We start from the raw sequence: 21,587 nt of genomic DNA, 5'->3' as shown, positions 1-21,587 counted from the left end.
AGTTATAATCCCATAAGTAATGGATGACCCGTGGACTGACTACACTAAACAGGAGAAATAGCTAGAGACATAAACCTGACATCAACTCTGATAATATCAAAAATGGCATCACAGATAAAATTATTAGCATGTTGAAGCAGAATAATAATGTTATGAGAATCATGATCTGTTACTTGGTGCGCTAAAGTTTCCAACCAAAAAGTTGAAGCTGCAGCAACATCCGCCAAAGATATAGCAGGTCTAAGAAGATTACCTGAACACAAATAAGCTTTTCTTAGAAAGGATTCAATTTTCCTATCTAAAGGATCCTTAAAGGAAGTACCATCTGCCGTAGGAATAGTAGTACGTTTAGCAAGGGTAGAGATAGCCCCATCAACTTTAGGGATTTTGTCCCAAAACTCTAATCTGTCGGACGGCACAGGATATAATTGCTTAAAACGTTTAGAAGGAGTAAATGAATTACCCAAATTATTCCATTCTCTGGAAATTACTTCAGAAATAGCACCCGGAACAGGAAAAACTTCTGGAATAACTACAGGAGATTTAAAGACCTTGTCTAAACGTTTAGATTTAGTATCAAGAGGACCAGAATCCTCAATTTCTAATGCAATTAGGACTTCTTTAAAGGGCCACTGTAAGTAAATATTTTCTATGCCTGTTACTAACTAACTACCCCAAATACGCTTTTTATCAATAGCATTTCATTAACATATCTCTACCGTATATCAGAAATCTTGTCTGCAAATTTAATTGTTTTCCAAACCCACTCCGTGGGTATCCTTTGCTCTGTACCAATCCGTTTACAATACCTAGGTTTCAAAATGGCGCTTTAAACACAAAGTTATTGGTTTAAGTATTTTGAACACTCAGTGCTGAAAATAGTGGGCAGGATAAAGTGACATCATCGGCGAATAAAAGATTTAACTTTTAGAACGTTATGAAACTTTGTTTTGGAGAAAATATAAGTCAGTAGGTTTTAATTAATGTTTATTAACTTAATATGTTAGTTGTTTAGCTTAAAAATTATAACAGAAAGTAATCCTTTAAGTAAAGAACGAATAAATTCCATTTTAAATAAATATGAAGATTTATCAGCATCAACCTCTGAAACAGAATCCTCTGAACCAGAAGAATCATTAGAATCAGAATGATAATGTTCATTTAAAAATTCATCTGGATAAAGAGAAGTTTTAAAAGATTTTTTATGTTTACTAGAAGGAGGAATAACAGACATAGCCTTCTTAATGGATTCAGAAACAAAATCTCTTATGTTATCAGGAACACTCTGAACATTAGATGTTGAGGGAACTGCAACAGGTAATGGTACTTTACTAAAGGAAATATTTTCTGCATTAACAAGTTTGTCATGACATTTAATACAAACAACAGCTGGAGGAACAGCTACCAAAAGTTTACAGCAGATACACTTAGCTTTGGTAGTTCCAGCACCAGTTTCTTCTGACTCAGATGCAACGTGAGACATCTTGCAATATGTAAGAGAAAAAACAACATATAAAGCAAAATTGATCAAATTCCTTAAATGACAGTTTCAGGAATGGGAAAAAATGCCAAAGAACAAGCTTCTAGCAACCAGAAGCAATGAAAAATGAGACTTAAATAATGTGGAGACAAAAGCGACGCCCATATTTTTTTAGCGCCAAATAAGACGCTCACATTATTTGGCGTCACATCCGGAACGCCGACATTTTTGGCGCAAAAGAACGTAAAAAAATGACGCAACTTCCGGCGACACGTATGACGCCGGAAACAGAAAAGATTTTTTGCGCCAATAAAGTCCGCGCCAAGAATGACGCAATAAAATGAAGCATTTTCAGCCCCCGCGAGCCTAACAGCCCACAGGGAAAAAGTCAAAATTTTTAAGGTAAGAAAAAAAGATTAATTCGAATACATTATCCCAAATATGAAACTGACTGTCTGAAAAAAAGGAATGTTGAACATCCTGAGTCAAGGCAAATAAATGTTTGAATACATATATTTAGAACTTTAAAGCTATGGTTGGGCACTTTTTTTATAGAGTGTCACAGAAAATAAGACTTACTTACCCCAGGACACTCATCTACATGTTTGTAGAAAGCCAAACCAGTACTGAAACGAAAATCAGCAGAGGTAATGGTATATAAATAAGAGTATATCGTCGATCTGAAAAGGGAGGTAAGAGATGAATCTCTACGACCGATAACAGAGAACCTATGAAATAGACCCCGTAGAAGGAGATCATTGAATTCAAACAGGCAATACTCTCTTCACATCCCTCTGACATTCACTGCACGCTGAGAGGAAAACCGGGCTCCAACCTGCTGCGGAGCGCATATCAACATAGAATCTAGCACAAACTTACTTCACCACCTCCATAGGAGGCAAAGTTTGTAAAACTGATTTGTGGGTGTGGTGAGGGGTGTATTTATAGGCATTTTGAGGTTTGGGAAACTTTGCCCCTCCTCGTAGGAATGTATATCCCATACGTCACTAGCTCATGGACTCTTGCTAATTACATGAAAGAAACAACCTTATCTGCATGGAACACCAGATAGGGTGAATTACACTGCAAAGCAGACAATTCAGAAACTCTTTGAGCAGAAGAAAAGGCTACTAAAAACAAAACTTTCCAAGATAATAACTTAATATCTATGGAATGCAAAGGTTCAAACAGAACCCCTTGAAGAACTGAAAGAACTAAATTTAGACTCCATGGAGGAGCCACAGGCTTGTAAACAGGCTTGATTCTGACTAGGGCCTGTGCAAACACCTGAACGTCTGGTACAGCAGCCAGACGCTTATGTAACAGAATAGACAGAGCAGATATCTGTCCCTTTAAGGAACTAGCTGACAGACCTTTCTCCAATCCTTCTTGGAGAAAAGACAATATCCTTGGAATCCTAATCTTAATCCACGAGTAATCCTTGGATTCACACCAACAAAGATATTTCCGCCATATCTTATGGTAAATTTTCCTGGTGACAGGCTTTCTGGCCTGGATCAGAGTGTCTATAACTTATTCAGAGAAACCACGCTTAGCTAGAATTAAGCGTTCAATCTCCAAGCAGTCAGTTGCAGAGAAACTAGATTTGGATGCTTGAAAGGACCTTGAATTAGAAGATCCTGCCTCGATGGCAGTTTCCATGGTGGGACCGATGACATGTCCACTAGGTCTGCATACCAAGTCCTGCGTGGCCACGCAGGCGCTATCAGAATTACCGAAGCCTTCTCCTGTTTGATTCTGGCTACTAGCCAAGGGAGAAGAGGAAACGGTGGAAAGACAAGCTAGAATGAACGACCAAGGCGCTATTAATGCATCTATCAATGCCGCCTTGGGATCTCTGGATCCATAAAGGGGAAGTTTGGTGTTCTGACAGGACGCCATCGGATCCAATTCTGGAATGCCCCATAGCTGGGTCAGCTGAGCAAAAACCTCCGGGTGGAGTTCCCACTCCCCAGGATGGAAAGTCTGACGACTCAGAAAATCCACCTCCCAGTTGACTACCCCTGGGATGTGAATTGCAGATAGATGGCAGGAGTGATCCTCCGCCCATTTGATGATCTTGGATACTTCCTTCATCGCTAGGGAACTTTTTGTTCCTCCCTGATGATTGATGTACGCTACAGTCGTGATGTTGTCCGACTGAAATCTGATGAATTTGGCCTCCGCTAGTTGAGGACACGCCTGGAGCGTATTGAATATCGCTCTCAGCTACAAAATGTTTATCGGAAGAAGAGATTCTTCCCGAGACCATAGCCCCTGAGCCTTCAGGGAGTCCCAGACAGCACCCCAGCCTAACAGACTGGCATCGGTCGTGACAATGATCCACTCCGGTCTGCGGAAACTCATTCCCTGAGACAGGTGATCTTGAGACAACCAACAGAGAAGAGAGAGTCTCTGGTTTTCTGGTCCATTTGTATTTGAGGAGACAAATCTGCGTAATCTCCATTCCACTGTTTGAGCATGCACAGCTGCAGAGGTCCGAGATGAATTCGGGCAAAAGGGACTATGTCCATTGCCGCAACCATTAAACCAATTACCTCCATGCACTGAGCCACGGAAGGCCGAGGAATGTAATGAAGAACTCGGCAATCATTCAGCAGTTTTGACTTCCTGACCTCTGTCAGAAAGATTTTCATTTCTACCGAGTCTATTAGTGTTCCCAGGAAAGGAACCCTTGTGAGCGGGGACAGGGAACTCTTTTCTACGTTCACCTTCCACCCGTGAGACCTTAGAAAGGCCAGAACGATGTCCGTATGAGCCTTGGCTCTGTGAAAGGACGACGCCTGTATTAATATGTCGTCTAGGTAAGGTGCTACTGCAATGCCCCGCGGTCTTAGTACCGCTAGAAGGGACCCTAGCACCTTTGTGAAAATTCTGGGAGCGGTGGCCAACCCGAAAGGAAGGGCCACGAACTGGTAATGTTTGTCCAGAAAGGCGAACCTTAGGAACTGATGGTGATCTTTGTGGATAGGAATATGTAGATACGCATCCTTTAGATCCACGGTAGTCATATAGTGACCCTCCTGGATCATCGGCAAGATTGTCCGAATGGTTTCCATCTTGAAGGACGGAACTCTGAGGAATTTGTTTAGAATTTTTAGATCCAGGATTGTCCTGAAAGTTCCCTCCTTTTTGGGAACAACGAACAGGTTTGAGTAAAAGCCCAGTCCTTGTTCTACAATTGGAACTGGGTGTATCACTCCCATTTTTAGCAGATCATCTACACAGCGTAAGAACGCCTGTTTCTTTATTTGGTCTGAAGACAAATGAGAAATGTGGAACCTTCCCCTTGGGGGAGAGTCCTTGAATTCTAGAAGGTACCCCTGAGCAACTATTTCTAATAAATCTCTTGCCCAAGCGAAGAGAGAAAGTCTGCCCCCTACTAGATCCGATACCGGATCGGGGGCAACCCCTTCATGCTGTCTTGGTAGCAGGAGCAGGCTTCTTGGCCTGTTTACCCTTATTCCAGCCCTGCAAGGGTTTCCAAGTTGCTTTGGGCTGGGAAGCGTCATCTTGCTTTGCGGCAGCAGAGGTTGTGGCAGGTCCGCTCCTGAAGTTGCGAAAGGAGCGAAAATTAGCCTAGTTTTTGGCCTTAAACGGCCTATCTTGTGGCAGGGCATGGCCCTTGCCCCCAGTGATATCTGAAATAATTTCTTTCAGCTCTGGGCCAAATAGGGATTTCCCCTTGAAGGGAATATTTAACAGTTTCGTTTTGGACGACACATCAGCAGACCACGATTTGAGCCAAAGCGCTCTCCGCGCCATGATGGCAAAACCTAAGTTTTTCGCCGCTAGCTTAGCTAATTGGAGAGCGGCATCAGTGATAAAAGAATTAGCCAGCTTCAGAGCATGAATTCTATCCATGACCTCATCGTATGAAGTCTCCCTCTGGAGCGACTCCTCCAGGGCCTCGAACCAAAAAGCCGCTGCAGTAGTTACCGGAATAATGCAGGCAATTGGTTGAAGAAGAAAACCTTGGTGAACAAAAATTTTCTTCAGCAAACCTTCCAATTTTTTATCCATAGGATCTTTGAAAGCACAACTGTCCTCTATTGGTATAGTTGTACGCTTAGCAAGTGTTGGAACAGCCCCCTCTACCTTGGGGACCGTCTGCCACGCGTCCCGCCTGGGGTCATTTATGGGGAACATTTTCTTAAAGATAGGTGGGGGAATAAAGGGTACACCTGGTCTCTCCCACTCCTTAGTCACAATATTCGCCACCCTCTTTGGGATCGGAAATGCCTCAGTGTATACAGGGACCTCTAAAAACCTGTCCATTTTACACAATTTTTCAGGGACCACCATGGGGTCACAATCATCCAGCGTAGCTAAAACCTCCTTGAGCAGGACGTGGAGGTGTTCCAGCTTAAATTTAAACGCTAAGGAATCTGACTCTGTCTGCTGAGAAACTTTTCCTGTATCAGAAATTTCTCCCTCAGACAGACCGTCCCTCACTGCTAATTCTGAGTGAGTTTTGTGAGGGTACCACAGATAAATTATCCAAAGCTTCAGATTGCTCATCCTCTGTATTTAAAACTGAGCTATCGCGCTTTTTTGGAAAAAACATAATTTATGCTTACCTGATAAATTTATTTCTCTTGTAGTGTATCCAGTCCACGGATCATCCATTACTTGTGGGATATTCTCCTTCCCAACAGGAAGTTGCAAGAGGATCACCCACAGCAGAGCTGCTATATAGCTCCTCCCCTCACTGTCATATCCAGTCATTCGACCGAAACAAGCCGAGAAAGGAGAAACCATAGGGTGCAGTGGTGACTGTAGTTTAATTAAAATTTAGACCTGCCTGAAAAGGACAGGGCGGGCCGTGGACTGGATACACTACAAGAGAAATAAATTTATCAGGTAAGCATAAATTATGTTTTCTCTTGTTAAGTGTATCCAGTCCACGGATCATCCATTACTTGTGGGATACCAATACCAAAGCTAAAGTACACGGATGATGGGAGGGACAAGGCAGGAACTTAAACGGAAGGAACCAATGCCTGTAGAACCTTTCTCCCAAAAACAGCCTCCGAAGAAGCAAAAGTATAAAATTTGTAAAATTTGGAAAAAGTATGAAGCGAAGACCAAGTCGCAGCATTGCAAATCTGTTCAACAGAGGCCTCATTTTTAAAGGCCCAGGTGGAAGCCACAGCTCTAGTAGAATGAGCTGTAATCCTTTCAGGGGGCTGCTGTCCAGCAGTCTCATGGGCTAAACAGATTATACTCCGAAGCCAAAAAGAAAGAGAGGTTGCCGAGGCCTTCTGACCTCTCCTCTGCCCAGAGTAAACAACAAACAGGTTAGATGTTTGGCGAAAATCTTTAGTAGCCTGTAAGTAAAACTTAAAGGCACGGACTACGTCTAGATTATGCAAAAGACGTTCCTTCTTTGAAGAAGGATTAGGACATAATGATGGAACAACAATCTCTTGATTGATATTGTTAGAAACCACCTTAGGTAAAAACCCAGGTTTGGTACGCAGAACAACTTTATCTGAATGAAAGATCAGATAAGGAGAATGACAATGTAAGGCAGATAACTCCGAGACTCTTCGAGCCGAGGAAATAGCCATCAGAAAAAGAACTTTCCATGAAAGAAGTTTGATATCAATAGAATGAAGGGGTTCAAACGGAACCCCTTGAAGAACTTTAAGAACCAAGTTTAAGCTCCATGGAGGAGCAACAGGTTTAAACACAGGCTTAATTCTAACTAAAGCCTGACAAAATGCCTGAACGTCTGGAACTTCTGCCAGACGCTTGTGTAAAAGAATAGACAGAGCAGAAATCTGTCCCTTTAAAGAACTAGCTGATAATCCTTTGTACAAACCCTCTTGGAGGAAGGACAATATCCTAGGAATCCTAACCCTACTCCATGAGTAATTCTTGGATTCACACCAATGAAGATATTTACGCCATATCTTGTGGTAAATTTTCCTGGTGACAGGCTTTCGTGCCTGTATTAAGGTATCAATGACTGACTCTGAGAAGCCACGCTTTGATAGGATCAAGCGTTCAATCTCCATGCAGTCAGTCTCAGAGAAAGTAGATTCGGATGATTGAAAGGACCTTGTATTAGAAGGTCTTGTCTCAGAGGCAGAGTCCATGGTGGAAAGGATGACATGTCAAACTAGGTCTGCATACCAGGTCCTGCGTGGCCACGCAGGCGCTATCAATATCACTGATGCTCTTTCCTGTTTGATTTTGGCAATCAGACGAGGGAGCAGAGGAAACGGTGGAAACACATAAGCCAGGTTGAAGAACCAAGGCGCTGCTAGAGCATCTATCAGTGCCGCTTCTGGGTCCCTGGACCTGGATCCGTAACAAGGAAGCTTGGCGTTCTGGCGAGACGCCATGAGATCCAATTCTGGTTTGCCCCAACGGAGAACCAATTCAGCAAACACCTCCGGATGGAGTTCCCATTCCCCCGGATGAAAAGTCTGACGACTTAGAAAATCCGCCTCCCAGTTCTCTACACCTGGGATATGGATCGCTGACAGGTGGCAAAAGTGAGTCTCTGCCCAGCGAATTATCTTGGAGACTTCTGACATCGCTAGGGAACTCCTGGTTCCCCCTTGATGGTTGATGTAAGCCACAGTCGTGATGTTGTCCGACTGAAATCTGATGAACCTCAGTGTTGCTAGCTGAGGCCAAGCCAGAAGAGCATTGAATATTGCTCTTAACTCCAGAATAGGGCTGCAACAACTAATCGGTAAGTTTGATCATAAAAATAGTGGTCAACAAATCTCATCAATTAGGTGGTCAGCGAATAGTTGGTCAGTTGCACAGCACCAGCTGCTTTAATCTGATGATCTACTGCAACTAAGATTGTGCAAACAAAATTGAATTTATTTATTTTTTTAATCTTTTTTCTATCCGATTAATCGGACAATAATCATCTGATTAATCGGATAGAAAAAAAAATAAAAATGTTTGCACAATACCATGTGCAGGAGTTCATCGAATTGAAGCAGCTGGTGCTGTGCAATTAACCAACTAATCGCTGACCACCTAATAGATAATGAGATTCTTTGACAACTATTTTTATGATGAATCTTACCGATTAGTTGTTGCAGCCCTACTCCAGAATATTTATTGGGAGGAGTTTCTCCTCCTGAGTCCATGAACCCTGAGCCTTCAGGGAGTTCCAGACTGCACCCCAAACTAGAAGGCTGGCATCTGTTGTTACAATTGTCCAATCTGGTCTGCGAAAGGTCATACCCTTGGACAGATGGGCCCGAGATAACCACCAGAGAAAAGAATCTCTGGTTTCCTGATCTGAGATGCAGGCGCGTGCGCGAATGGCACTATGTCCATCGCCGCTACCATTAAGCCGATTACTTCCATGCACTGAGCCACCGTGGGGCGCGGAATGGAGTGAAGAACACGGCAAGCATTTAGAAGTTTTGATAACCTGGACTCAGTCAGGTAAATTTTCATTTCTACAGAATCTATTAGAGTTCCTAGGAAGGAAACCCTTGTGAGAGGAGATAGAGAACTCTTTTCTTCGTTCACTTTCCACCCATGCGACCTCAGGAATGCCAGAACTATCTCTGTATGAGATTTGGCAATTTGAAAGCTTGACGCCTGTATCAGGATGTCGTCCAGGTAAGGAGCCACCGCTATGCCTCGCGGTCTTAGGACCGCCAGACGTGAGCCCAGAACCTTTGTAAAAATTCTTGGGGCTGTAGCCAACCCGAATGGAAGAGCTACAAATTGGTAATGCCTGTCTAGAAAGGCAAACCTCAGGAACTGATGATGATTCTTGTGAATCGGAATGTGAAGGTAGGCATCCTTTAAGTCCACTGTGGTCATGTACTGACCCCTCTTGGATCATGGGTAAAATGGTTCGAATAGTTTCCATCTTGAATGACGGAACTCTGAGGAATTTGTTTAGGATCTTTAAATCCAAAATTGGTCTGAAGGTTTCCTCCTTTTTGGGAACCACAAACAGATTTGAATAAAACCCCTGTCCTTGTTCCGTCCGCGGAACTGGATGGATCACTCCCATTACAAGGAGATCTTGTACGCAGCTTAGGAATGCCTCTTTCTTTATCTGGTTTGCAGATAATCTTGAAAGGTGAAAACTCCCTTGTGGGGGAGAAGCTTTGAAGTCCAGAAGATATCCCTGAGATATGATCTCCAACGCCCAGGGATCCTGAACATCTCTTGCCCACGCCTGGGCGAAGAGAGAGAGTCTGCCCCCTACTAGATCCGTTGTCGGAAAGGAGGCCGCTCCTTCATGCTGTCTTAGAGGCAGCAGCAGGCTTTCTGGCCTGCTTGCCCTTGTTCCAGGACTGGTTAGGTTTCCAGGCCTGCTTGGATTGAGCAAAAGTTCCCTCTTGTTTTGAAGCAGAGGAAGTTGATGCTGCACCTGCCTTGAAATTTCGAAAGGCACGAAAATTAGACTGTTTGGCCCTTGATTTGGCCCTGTCCTGAGGAAGGGTATGACCCTTACCTCCACTAATGTCAGCAATAATTTCTTTCAAACCAGGCCCGAATAAGGTCTGCCCCTTGAAAGGAATGTTGAGTAATTTAGACTTTGAAGTCACATCAGCTGACCAGGATTTGAGCCATAGCGCCCTACGCGCCTGGATAGCGAATCCGGAATTCTTAGCCGTTAGTTTAGTCAAATGAACAATGGCATCAGAAACAAATGAGTTAGCTAGCTTAAGAGTTCTAAGCTTGTCAATAATTTCCTCCAATGGAGCTGTATGGATGGCCTCTTCCAGGGCCTCAAACCAGAATGCCGCCGCAGCAGTGACAGGCGCAATGCATGCAAGGGGCTGTAAAATAAAACCTTGTTGAATAAACATTTTCTTAAGGTAACCCTCTAATTTTTTTATCCATTGGATCTGAAAAAGCACAACTGTCCTCAACCGGGATAGTGGTACACTTTGCTAAAGTAGAAACTGCTCCCTCCACCTTAGGGACTGTCTGCCATAAGTCCCGTGTAGTGGCATCTATTGGAAACATTTTTCTAAATATAGGAGGTGGGGAAAAGGGAACACCGGGCCTATCCCACTCCTTACCAATAATTTCTGTAAGCCTTTTAGGTATTGGAAAAACATCAGTACTCACCGGCACTGCATAGTATTTATCCAGCCTACACAATTTCTCTGGCACTGCAATTGTGTCACAGTCATTCAGAGCAGCTAATACCTCCCCAAGCAATACACGGAGGTTCTCGAGCTTAAATTTAAAATTAGAAATCTCTGAATCAGGTCTCCCCGATTCAGAGACGTCACCCACAGACTGAAGCTCTCCGTCCTCAGGTTCTGCATATTGTGACGCAGTATCAGACATGGCTCTTACAGCATCTACGTGCTCTGTATCTCGTCTAACCCCAGAGCTATCGCGCTTGCCTCTCAATTCAGGCAATCTGGATAATACCTTTGACAGGGTAACATTCATGATTGCAGCCATGTCCTGCAAAGTAATCGCTATGGGCGTCCCTGATGTACTTGGCGCCATATTAGCGTGCGTCCCTTGAGCGGGAGGCGAAGGGTCCGACACGTGGGGAGAGTTAGTCGGCATAACTTCCCCCTCGACAGACCCCTCTGGTGATAATTCTTTTATAGATAAAGACTGATATTTACTGTTTAAGGTGAAATCAATACATTTAGTACACATTCTCCTATGGGGCTCCACCATGGCTTTTAAACATAATGAACAAGTATCCTCTGTTTCAGACATGTTTGTACAGACTAGCAATGAGACTAGCAAGCTTGGAAAACACTTTAAAGCAAGTTAACAAGCAATATAAAAAAACATTACTGTGCCTTTAAGAGAAACAAATTTTGACAAAAATTTGAAATAACAGTGTATGTAACAAGTCAGCAGAGCATTGCACCCACTTGCAAATGGATGATTAACCCCTTAATAACAAAAACAGAATAATAAATGACAAAAACGTTTTTTAAACACAGTCACAACAACTGCCACAGTCTACTGTGATTGTTACCCTCCTCAAACACTACTTTGAAGCCTTTTGAGCCCTTCAGAGATGTCCTGGATCATGCAGGAAGAAGCTTAATGTCTGTCAGTATTTTTACCTGCACAGAAAAGCACTAAAATAGGCCCTTCCCACTCATATTGCAACAGTGGAAAGCCTCAGGAACTGTTTCTAGGCAAAAATCAAACCAGCCATGTGGAAAAAAAACTAGGCCCCAATAAGTTGTCACCAAACATATATAAAAACGATTAAACATGCCAGCAAACGTTTTATATTACACTTTTATAAGAGTATGTATCTCTATTAATAAGCCTGATACCAGTCGCTATCACTGCATTTAAGGCTTTACTTACATTACTTCGGTATCAGCATTTTCTAGCAAATTCCATCCCTAGAAAAATATTAACTGCACATACCTTATTGCAGGAAAACCTGCACGCCATTCCCTCTCTGAAGTTACCTCACTCCTCAGAATATGTGAGAACAGCAATGGATCTTAGTTACTTCTGCTAAGATCATAGAAATCACAGGCAGATTCTTCTTCTAATGCTGCCTGAGATGAAACAGTACACTCCGGTACCATTTAAAAATAAACTTTTGATTGAAGTTAAAAAAACATAATTTATGCTTACCTGATAAATTCCTTTCTTCTGTAGTGTGATCAGTCCACGGGTCATCATTACTTCTGGGATATTACTCCTCCCCAACAGGAAGTGCAAGAGGATTCACCCAGCAGAGCTGCATATAGCTCCTCCCCTCTACGTCACTCCCAGTCATTCGACCAAGGACCAACGAGAAAGGAAAAGCCAAGGGTGAAGTGGTGACTGGAGTATAAATTAAAAAATATTTACCTGCCTTAAAAACAGGGCGGGCCGTGGACTGATCACACTACAGAAGAAAGGAATTTATCAGGTAAGCATAAATTATGTTTTCTTCTGTTAAGTGTGATCAGTCCACGGGTCATCATTACTTCTGGGATACCAATACCAAAGCAAAAGTACACGGATGACGGGAGGGATAGGCAGGCTCTTTATACAGAAGGAACCACTGCCTGAAGAACCTTTCTCCCAAAAATAGCCTCCGATGAAGCAAAAGTGTCAAATTTGTAAAATTTGGAAAAAGTATGAAGCGAAGACCAAGTTGCAGCCTTGCAAATCTGTTCAACAGAGGCCTCATTCTTGAAGGCCCAAGTGGAAGCCACAGCTCTAGTAGAATGAGCTGTAATTCTTTCAGGAGGCTGCTGTCCAGCAGTCTCATAAGCTAAACGAATTATGCTACGAAGCCAAAAAGAAAGAGAGGTAGCGGAAGCTTTTTGACCTCTCCTCTGCCCAGAGTAAATGACAAACAGAGAAGACGTTTGTCGAAATTCCTTAGTTGCCTGTAAGTAAAATTTTAGAGCACGGACTACATCCAGGTTGTGCAGTAGACGTTCCTTCTTTGAAGAAGGATTTGGGCATAAAGAAGGAACAACAATCTCTTGATTGATATTCCTGTTAGTAACTACCTTAGGTAAGAACCCAGGTTTAGTACGCAGGACTACCTTATCCGAATGAAAAATCAAATAAGGAGAATCACAATGTAAGGCTGATAATTCAGAGACTCTTCGAGCCGAGGAAATAGCCATTAAAAATAGAACTTTCCAAGATAACAACTTTATATCAATGGAATGAAGGGGTTCAAACGGAACGCCCTGTAAAACATTAAGAACAAGGTTTAAACTCCATGGTGGAGCAACAGTTTTAAACACAGGCTTAATTCTGGCCAAAGCCTGACAAAAAGCCTGGACGTCAGGAACTTCTGACAGACGTTTGTGTAACAGAATGGACAGAGCTGAGATCTGTCCCTTTAATGAACTAGCAGATAAACCCTTTTCTAAACCTTCTTGTAGAAAAGACAATATCCTAGGAATCCTAACCTTACTCCAAGAGTAACCTTTGGATTCACACCAATATAGGTATTTACGCCATATCTTATGGTAAATCTTTCTGGTAACAGGTTTCCTAGCCTGTATTAAGGTATCAATAACTGACTCAGAAAATCCACGTCTTGATAAAATCAAGCGTTCAATTTCCAAGCAGTCAGCTTCAGAGAAGTTAGATTTTGATGTTTGAAGGGACCCTGTATCAGAAGGTCCTGTTTCAGAGGTAGAGACCAAGGTGGACAGGATGACATGTCCACCAGGTCTGCATACCAAGTCCTGCGTGGCCACGCAGGTGCTATTAGAATCACTGATGCTCTCTCTTGTTTGATTCTGGCAATCAATCGAGGAAGCAACGGGAAGGGTGGAAACACGTAAGCCATCCTGAAGTCCCAAGGTGCTGTCAGAGCATCTATCAGGACTGCTCCTGGATCCCTGGATCTGGACCCGTAACGAGGAAGCTTTGCGTTCTGTCGAGACGCCATGAGATCTATCTCTGGTTTGCCCCAACGTCGAAGTATTTGGGCAAAGACCTCCGGATGAAGTTCCCACTCCCCCGGATGAAAAGTCTGACGACTTAAGAAATCCGCCTCCCAGTTCTCCACTCCCGGGATGTGGATTGCTGACAGGTGGCAAGAGTGAGACTCTGCCCAGCAAATTATCTTTGATACTTCCATCATAGCTAGGGAGCTTCTTGTCCCTCCCTGATGGTTGATGTAAGCTACAGTCGTGATGTTGTCCGACTGAAACCTGATGAACCCCCGAGTTGTCAACTGGGGCCAAGCCAGGAGGGCATTGAGAACTGCTCTCAATTCCAGAATGTTTATTGGCAGGAGACTCTCCTCCTGACTCCATTGTCCCTGAGCCTTCAGAGAATTCCAGACGGCACCCCAACCTAGAAGGCTGGCGTCTGTTGTTACAATTGTCCAGTCTGGTCTGCTGAATGGCATCCCCCTGGACAGATGTGGCCGAGAAAGCCACCATAGAAGAGAATTTCTGGTCTCTTGATCCAGATTCAGAGAAGGGGATAAGTCTGAGTAATCCCCATTCCACTGACTTAGCATGCACAGTTGCAGTGGTCTGAGGTGTAAGCGTGCAAAGGGTACAATGTCCATTGCCGCTACCATAAAGCCGATTACCTCCATGCATTGAGCCACTGACGGGTGTTGAATGGAATGAAGGGTGCGGCAAGCACTTTGAAGTCTTGTTAGCCTGTCCTCTGTCAGGTAAATCTTCATTTCTACAGAATCTATAAGAGTCCCCAGGAAGGGAACTCTTGTGAGTGGAACGAGTGAACTTTTCTTTTCGTTCACCTTCCATCCATGTGACCTTAGAAATGCCAGCACTAACTCTGTATGAGACTTGGCAGTTTGAAAGCTTGAAGCTTGTATCAGAATGTCGTCTAGGTATGGAGCTACCGAGATTCCCCGCGGTCTTAGTACCGCCAGAAGAGCACCCAGAACCTTTGTGAAGATTCTTGGAGCTGTAGCCAATCCGAATGGAAGAGCCACAAACTGGTAATGCCTGTCTAGGAAGGCAAACCTTAGGTACCGATAATGATCTTTGTGAATCGGTATGTGAAGGTAAGCATCTTTTAAATCTACAGTGGTCATGTATTGACCCTCTTGGATCATAGGTAAAATTGTCCGAATAGTCTCCATCTTGAACGATGGAACTCTTAGGAATTTGTTTAGGATCTTTAAGTCCAGGATTGGTCTGAAAGTTCCCTCTTTTTTGGGAACCACAAACAGATTTGAGTAAAACCCCTGTCCCTGTTCCGATCGTGGAACTGGATGGATTACTCCCATTAACAAGAGCTCTTGTACGCAGCGTAGAAACGCCTCTTTCTTTGTCTGGATTGTTGACAATCTTGACAGATGAAATCTCTCTCTTGGAGGAGAGTATTTGAAGTCCAGAAGGTATCCCTGAGATATTATCTCTAGCGCCCAGGGATCCTGAACATCTCTTGCCCAAGCCTGGGCGAAGAGAGAAAGTCTGCCCCCCACTAGATCCGATCCCGGATCGGGGGCCCTCAATTCATGCTGTTTTAGGGGCAGCAGCAGGTTTCCTAGTCTGCTTGCCCTTGTTCCAGGACTGGTTAGGTTTCCAGCCTTGTCTGTAGTGAGCAACAGCTCCTTCCTGTTTTGGTGCAGAGGAAGTTGATGCTGCTCCTGCTTTGAAATTACGAAAGGAACGAAAATTAGACTGTCTAGTCTTGGCTTTGGCTTTGTCCTGAGGCAGGGCATGGCCTTTACCTCCTGTAATGTCAGCGATAATCTCTTTCAACCCGGGCCCGAATAAGGTCTGCCCTTTGAAAGGTATATTAAGCAATTTAGACTTAGAAGTAACATCAGCTGACCAGGATTTTAGCCACAGCGCCCTGCGTGCCTGAATGGCGAATCCTGAATTCTTCGCCGTAAGTTTAGTAAGATGTACTACGGCCTCCGAAATGAATGAATTAGATAGTTTAAGGACTCTAAGCCTGTCCGTAATGTCGTCCAGAGTAGCTGAACCAATGTTCTCTTCCAGAGACTCAATCCAGAATGCCGCTGCAGCCGTGATCGGCGCAATGCATGCAAGGGGTTGCAATATAAAACCTTGTTGACCAAACATTTTCTTAAGGTAACCCTCTAACTTTTTATCCATTGGATCTGAAAAAGCACAGCTATCCTCCACCGGGATAGTGGTACGCTTAGCTAAGGTAGAAACTGCTCCCTCCACCTTAGGGACCATTTGCCATAAGTCCCTTGTGGTGGCGTCTATTGGAAACATTTTTCTAAATATCGGAGGGGGTGAGAACGGCACACCGGGTCTATCCCACTCCTTAGTAACAATTTCAGTAAGTCTCTTAGGTATAGGAAAAACCTCAGTACTCGTCGGTACCGCAAAATATTTATCCAACCTACACATTTTCTCTGGTATTGCAACTGTGTTACAATCATTCAGAGCCGCTAACACCTCCCCTAGTAATACACGGAGGTTTTCCAGTTTAAATTTAAAATATCTGAATCCAGTCTGTTTGGATCAGAACCGTCACCCACAGAATGAAGTTCTCCGTCCTCATGTTCTGCCACCTGTGACGCAGTGTCTGACATGGCCCTAATATTATCAGCGCACTCTGTTCTCACCCCAGAGTGATCACGCTTACCTCTTAGTTCTGGTAATTTAGCCAAAACCTCAGTCATAACAGTAGCCATATCCTGTAATGTGATTTGTAATGGCCGCCCAGATGTACTCGGCGCTACAATATCACGCACCTCCCTCTGAGCGGGAGATGTAGGTACTGACACGTGAGGCGAGTTAGTCGGCATAACTCTCCCCTCGTTGTTTGGTGAAATTTGTTCAATTTGTACAGATTGACATTTATTTAAAGTAGCATCAATACAGTTAGTACATAAATTTCTATTGGGCTCCACTTTGGCATTGCAACAAATGACACAGGTATCATCCTCTGAATCAGACATGTTTAACACACTAGCAAATAAACTTGCAACTTGGAAATACAATTCAATTAGAATAATATTAAAACGTACTGTGCCTTTAAGAAGCACAGAAGATCTATGACAGTTGAAAATTAATAAATTGAAACAGTTATAGCCTCAATCCTTGTAAACAACACAACTTTAGCAAAGGTTTAATCCCATTAGCAAAGATAACAAATTCTGAAAGCAGGAAACAAATTACAGAATAAACGTTTTTTATCTCAGTCAAACTATAATTCTCACAGCTCTGCTGAGAGAAATTACCTCCCTCAAAATAAGTTTTGAAGACCCCTGAGCTCTGTAGAGATGAACCGGATCATGCAGGGAATACAATGAGTTGCTGACTGAAATATTTGATGCATAGAAAAAGCGCCAAAAAAACGGCCCCTCACCCTCACACACAGCAGTGAGGGAGAACAGAAACTGTCAGAAAAACAGATTAAGCAACTGCCAAGTGGAAAAATAGTGCCCAAACATTTATTCACACAGTACCTCAGCAAATGAAAACGATTTTACATTCCAGCAAAAACGTTAAACATAATCTCTAGTTATTAAACAGCTTTATGTATTTCTTACAGTGTAATTCTAGTGAAGTACCATTCCCCAGAATACTGAAGTGTAAAGTATACATACATGACATTATATCGGTATGGCAGGATTTTCTCATCAATTCCATTGTCAGAAAATAAAAACTGCTACATACCTCTATGCAGATTCATCTGCCCGCTGTCCCCTGATCTGAAGTTTACCTCACTCCTCAGATGGCCGAGAACAGCAATATGATCTTAACTACTCCGGCTAAAATCATAGCAAAACTCTGGTAGATTCTTCTTCAAACTCTGCCAGAGAGGTAATAACACACTCCGGTGCTATTTTAAAATAACAAACTTTTGATTGAAGATATAAAACTAAGTATAATCACCATAGTCCTCTCACACATCCTATCTAGTCGTTGGGTGCAAGAGAATGACTGGGAGTGACGTAGAGGGGAGGAGCTATATGCAGCTCTGCTGGGTGAATCCTCTTGCACTTCCTGTTGGGGAGGAGTAATATCCCAGAAGTAATGATGACCCGTGGACTGATCACACTTAACAGAAGAAACTAACTATAATACACCACTCTCTTACTACGTCCATCTTTGTTGAGAGTTGCAAGAGAATGACTGGGTATGGCAGTGAGGGGAGGAGCTATATAGCAGCTCTGCTGTGGGTGATCCTCTTGCAACTTCCTGTTGGGAAGGAGAATATCCCACAAGTAATGGATGATCCGTGGACTGGATACACTTAACAAGAGAAACAGGCAGTTTGGATAACAAAGCTGCAAGGGAATTATCCATTACTGCTAAATATCGAAAAAAAACACTTTTTGAAAAAACGTTACTGTGTCTTTAAATAATAAAAAGCACACACTTTTTTACCAAATCATCAAAAAACATCCGATCTTAATGAAATTTTCACAAATCAAATTTTCAAATCAATTAACCCCTTATTGCCCAAACCGGAGCAAAATGAAGTAAACAACCGGTTTAACCCACTACAGTATGATGCCACAGTCTTTGCTGTGGCTTTACCTTCCTTTAGGGTTATTTGCAGAAGTAAAATAAGCCTCCCTGAAGTCCTCCTGTACTCTTAAGGCTCTACACGTGAAGCTGCATGAAGCTATCTTGCAAATCAACTGCGCAACTGAGGCGCGAAAATGAGGCCCCCTCCCTCTTCCTTCCAGAGTTATGGGGTCATCCTGAGTCAGATTAGGTGTCTTTCAATATGCCAGGCGTAATAAAACCCCCAAAAGTGTTTCCAACGTCTAAAACGCTTGATAAATACAAGATTACCCTAATAAAGTAATCAATTTAGCCCATCACAGTGTCTACCAGTATTTAAGTCCTTAACTGAAGCCATCATTCTATACTGTGTCTCAGAAAATGGCTTACCTTCCCTCATGGGATTTCTGTCAGTCTTCTAGCACTACCAAGTCTTGTTAGAAAAAAATGACTGAGCATACCTTAAGCAGTATAAGCCTGCAAACTGTTCCCCCCAACTGAAGTTCTCCGGTACTCAACAGTCCTGTGTGGGAACAGCAATGGATTTTAGTTACAACATGCTAAAATCTTTTTCCTCTCAGCAGAAATCTTCATCACTTTCTGCCTCAGAGTAAATAGTACAAACCGGCACTATTTTAAAATAACAAACTCTTGATTGAAGAAATAAAAACTACAAATCTAACACCATAAACTCTTTACCCTCCCGTGGAGATGCTACTTGTTAGAGCGGCAAAGAGAATGACTGGGGGGGCGGAGCCTGAGGGGAGCTATATGGACAGCTTTGCTGTGTGTTCTCTTTGCCACTTCCTGTAGGTATTGAGAATATCCCACAAGTAAGGATGAATCTGTGGACTGAATACACCAAGTAAGAGAAATAAAACCCACCCAATAAACCCTTAAAAAAAAAAAAACTAACACTAACTCCCAAAGATCCACTTACATTTTTTGAAGACCGGACATCCATCCTAAACGAAGCCGGGAGAAGTCTTCAACCAAGCGGACAGAAGTCCTCAACGAAGCCGGGAGAAGTCTTCATCCAAGCGGCAAGAAGTGGTCCTCCAGGTGGGCAGAAGTCTTCACCCAGACGGCATCTTCTATCTTCATCCTTCCAACGCGGAGCGGCTCCATCTTAAAGACATCCGGCATGGAGCTTCCTTTTCTTTCGAATCCTCTTGAAGAATGAAGGTTCCTTTAAATGACGTCATCCAAGATGACATCCCTTGAATTCTGATTGACAGAATTTTAACAGACAAACTGAATTAAATGTGAAAAAAAAATTTGTCTCGAGCTCGCATTCTATTGGCTGTTCCAATCAGCCAATAGAATGCGAACTCAATCCTATTGGCTGATTTTTTTCACCTTTAATTCCGATTGTCTGATAGAATTCTAGGGACTCCATATTGGATGACGTAATATAAAGGAACCTTCATTCTTCAAGAACCATCGAAAGAAGAGGATGCTCCGCGTCGGATGGATGAAGATAGAAGATGCTGTCTGGATGAAGACTTCTGCCCGCCTGGAGGACCACTTCTTGCCGCTTGGATGAAGACTTCTCCTGGCTTGTTGAGCATGGATATTCGGTCTTCAAAAACTGTAAGTGGATCTTCGGGGGTTAGTATTAGGTTTTTATAAGGGTTTATTGGGTGGGTTTTATTTTTAGCTTAGGGTTTGGGCTGAAAGAGCTAACTGCCCTTTTAAGGGCAATGCCCATCCAAATGCCCTTTTCAAGGCAATGGGGAGCTTGGTTGTGTGGGTTTTACTGTAGGGGGTTGTTGTATTTTTTTTGTACAAGTAAAAAGCCGACTTCTTTGGGGCAATGCCCCACAAAAGGCCCTTTTAAGTGCTATTGGCAGTTCAGTTTAGGCTAGGGTTTTTTTATTTGGGGGGGGGGGGCTTTTTATTTTAATAGGGCTATTAGATTAGGTGTAATTAGTTTTAATATTTGATCATTTCTTTTTTATTTTGTGTAATTTAGTGTATTATTTTTAGTAATTTAGTTAATTGTATTTAATTAATGTAATTAATTTAATGGTAGTGTAAGGTTAGGTGTTAGTGTAAGACAGGTTAGGTTTTATTTTACAGGTAAATTTGTATTTATTTTAACTAGGTAGTTAGTAAATAGTTAATAACTATTTACTAACTAGTCTACCTACTTAAAATAAATACAAACCTAGCTGTGAAAAAAATAAAACCTAAGATAGATACAATGTAACTATTAGTTATATTGTAGCTAGCTTAGGGTCTATTTTATAGGTAAGTATTTAGATTTAAATAGGAATTATTTAGGTATTAATTGTAATTTTTATTCAGATTTATTATAATTATGTTAAAGATAGTGGTGTTAGGTTTACATTAGGGTTAGACTTAGGTTTAGAGGTTAATAACTTTAGTATTGTGGTGGTGGCAAATTAGGGGTTAATAAGCGTAGGTAGGTGGCGGTGATGTTGGGGCGCAGATTAGGGGTTAATAACCAATGTAGGTGGCGGCGACATTGGGGGCGGCAGGTTAGGGATTAAGTGTAGGTAGGTAGCAGCGGTGTCGGGGGCGGCAGATTAGGGGTGTTTAGACTTGGGGTTTATGTTAGGGTGTTAGGTGTAAACATAACTTTTTTCCCCATAGGAATCAATAAAGGGGTGCGTTACGGAGCTTTACACTCCTTTATTGCAGGTGTTAGGCTTTTTTTTAGCCGGCTCTCCCCATTGATGTCTATGGGGAAATCATGCACAAGCACGTCAAAGCAGCGCTGGCATTTGTGTGCGGTATGGAGCTCAATTTTGCTCAACACTGACATATTGCATGCTAACGCCGGGTTTTTGAAAACTTGCAATAGCAGCGCTATAGGGAGGTGAGCGGTGGAAATAACTTGCAAGTTAGTACCAAGCCGCTCATAACGCAAAACTCATAATCTAGCCGTAAGTTTCTAAAGAATAAAAAAAAGTTAAAGTTATAACCTGAGCAAGTATGTAACTTGACTAATACAATAGAACACCTTTAGGGTATTTTAAAGAGAAAGTTAGAGCAACACAACCCGTCCAGCAAAAAGCAGCTGAACAAAAATTGTCTCTGAAGAGTGGCAGAAATGTGTGCCACACTGGAATTATCCAGGCTAAGGATGATTGAGTCTGTCATCAAAAATTAAGGTGGACATAGAAATTATTGAAAAAATAAAATATTTGAATATCAGTAATGAAAGG

This window comes from Bombina bombina, chromosome 3, assembly GCF_027579735.1.
Source record: "Bombina bombina isolate aBomBom1 chromosome 3, aBomBom1.pri, whole genome shotgun sequence".
In the NCBI taxonomy this organism is placed as follows: domain Eukaryota; kingdom Metazoa; phylum Chordata; class Amphibia; order Anura; family Bombinatoridae; genus Bombina; species Bombina bombina.
Note: the sequence above shows the minus strand (reverse complement) of the source record.